Source organism: Hyperolius riggenbachi, chromosome 3 (assembly GCF_040937935.1).
Source record: "Hyperolius riggenbachi isolate aHypRig1 chromosome 3, aHypRig1.pri, whole genome shotgun sequence".
Classification (NCBI taxonomy): domain Eukaryota; kingdom Metazoa; phylum Chordata; class Amphibia; order Anura; family Hyperoliidae; genus Hyperolius; species Hyperolius riggenbachi.
The window spans coordinates 55,482,059-55,485,169 of NC_090648.1; positions in this window are offsets into that span (position 1 = coordinate 55,482,059).

The window sequence follows — 3,111 nt, forward strand, 5'->3', positions numbered from 1 at the left end:
GAAATAGAGTGTGTGTACAGTACACAGACAGTGAGTGCACGCACACGCAGGAGCTAGTAGCCTATGAACAGTGACAGTCAGTGAGTGTCCTAGTACAGTTACAGTATATAACTATTCAGAAGGAAATAGAGTGTGTGTACAGTACACAGACAGTGAGTGCACTGCACGCACACGCAGGAGCTAGTAGCCTATGAACAGTGACTGAGTGAGTGTCCTAGTACAGTTACAGTATATAACTACAATACAAAATACAATCAATCAGTACTAAAGGACAGCAGAAATACTGGTATAGATGAGAAATAAACAGAGGACAGGAGAGAACAGCTGCCCACACAGGCAAGGCCCTGAGGCCTAAAGCTGTAAGCCTGCAGCAGCTGTCTGAGTCTCTCTCTATGTAACACAAAAGCTACTAACTAAAATACAATGTCTATCTAACTAACAACAATATAGGTGTATATAGGAGGTGTATGTGAGCAAAAACGCTAGGTAAATGACCACAATAAAGCTCTTGCTAAGCCAACGCACAAAGGAGCAGATCTCTCTCTGTGCAAAGTCGGGCAAGGACGGAGAAACAGAACATGGCGGCCGCTACTTATAGGGTAGGGGCTGGCCAGGGTCCCCCTCAGTGATTGGCTGCCGTCAGAGGGCTTGGGAGCCCTCTGATTGGCTCTAAGGACATCAATCTGGGCTATGACGCTATTCGAGCTCGGTATTCGAGCTCGAATAGCGCTGTTAGCTCGAATGGCGCGAATAGTGAATGGGCTATTCGAGTTCACTCGAATAGCCCATTCGAATAGCTCCAGCTATTCGGAGCTCGAATACCGAGCTCGAATAGCTGAAAAAGAGCTTGAATATTCGAGCTACTCGAATATTCGAGCTCTGCTGAGCACCACTATACAGCAATATGACAATACAGGAATACAAGAAAACCAGATCACACAGCACAGTATGAGATAATGCTTAGTCAGTCACTAGATGGGAGCATGGAGATTAGGCAAGTTAGGTTCACTCAAGTGCATAATAATAATAATAATAATAATAATAATAATATGGTAGGACATTAGACTGACTATGGTAGAATTAGATTGTGAGCTCCTCTGAGGACAGTCAGTGACATGACTATATACTCTGTACAGTGCTGCAGAAGATGTCAGTGCTATATAAATACATAATAATAATAATATGGTAGGACATTAGACTAGGACTATGGTAGGGATTAGATTGTGAGCTCCTCTGGAGGACAGTAGGTGACATGACTATGTTCTCTGTAACATACTATGGAGGACATCAGCATAATATAAATTCTTTATAATAATTAGGGTGACACATTAATGGGCTGCTGCAGAAAGAGAAAAGGTGCTGGTGCTCCAAACAGCTGTGTGAACCACTGTGCTCAGAATGCAATAACAAAGGAACCAACTTAAAGGGGTTCTCTGGGGGGAGTTTGGAAATAAAATCTGACACTTACCTGGGGCTTCTACTGGCCCCCTGTAGCTTTCATGCCCCGCGTCTTCCTCCTACGATCACCCGTTCCCTGCCGGGAATAAGTCTAATAAGACTAATTATCTGTCTAATAAGACTAATTATTCGTCTAATAAGACGAATAATGAGCGCTCTCGCCCGCGTCATCGGGAGCTTATTGCACAGGCGCAGTACGAAGTTTTCTTGTACTGGGCCTGCGCAGTAAGCTTCCGATGACACGAGCGGAAGCGAGCACGTGCGTAGCCGCAGTGTGATGAGATGCCACATTAGACCGGGGCCGGCAGCGGGGAACAGATGATCGTTGGAGGATGGCATGGGACATTACAGCTACAGGGGGCCGGTAGAAGCCCCAGGTAAGTGTCTGTTTTTACTTTCAAACCCCCCCAGAGGATACCCAAAGTGACATGTGACATAGACGTGTATGTACAGTGCCTAGCATGCAAATAACTATGCTGCGTTCCTTTTTTTTTTCTTTCCCTGCTTGAAAGAGTTAAATATCAGGTATGTAAGTGGCTGACTCAGTCCTGACTCAGACAGGAAGTGACTACAGTGTGACCCTCACTGTTAAGATTTTCCCCTTTTTATCTCTTTCTTGCTCTCAGAAGCCATTTTCTGCTAGGAAAGTGTTTTATAGTTGGAATTTCTTATCAGTGAGGGTCACACTGTAGTCACTTGCTGTCTGAGTCAGGCACATACATACCTGATATTTAACTCTTTCAGGCAGAGAAAGAAAAAAAAGGAATGCAGCATAGTTATTTGTGTTCTAGGCACTGTACATACACATGTCTATCTCATCATGTCACATCACGTATCCTGTAAGGTGCCCATACATCAGAAGATGTATGGGCAGATCGACCAAGAGACAGATCTGTCTCTGATCTAATCTGCTGCCTGCCCATACACCACAGGTAAATTCCTGATAGATTTCAGCATAAATCTCTCGGGAATCAGCCTGGTGACGCCGCATCCACCATCTCACTGCCTCCACGCTGTCCCCTCAATGTAAAATGCCCTCCCAGTGCCCGGAGCAGTATATTTTACTTGTCCGTCGCTGGTTTTGGCTTTGTCTACATACATGCGCCCCATGTGATTGCCGGCATATACTTGGGCATGTGTGTGGCGTCACCCACGTAATGTCTGGCAACCAGGTGGGGCACCTGTATGTAGACAGAGCCCAAAGCCAGTGACAGACAAGTAAAATATACTGCACCAGGGGCAACATTTTACATTAGGGAGGACAACGCGTTCCGTCGCGTTCGGCCCAATATTGTACGCCGTTACTGCCATGTACCCGATCAAGCAAGTTTACATGTAACCAGTTTCCAGAAACCCGAAATTGGTTGCATTGTCAATCAAGCATGCTCTTGGCGGCACAAATTTTTATCCAATGAGGTTGTAATGATCTAATCGGATGGTCGATTTGCCGCAAAGTCGCCTGATGTATGGTCACCTTTACATGAACCCAGGTGAATAGTTTTTACAGTCTGTGTGGGAATGAAAAGAGAGATGACTGGGGGAGGAGAAGAGCTGCCTGATAAGAGAGACAGGGCTGCATGAATATAGGAGAACTGATAGAAGCCAGCCAGCTGCAGTGTAAACCTATATACAATAGTATGGGCAGAAAGTAAT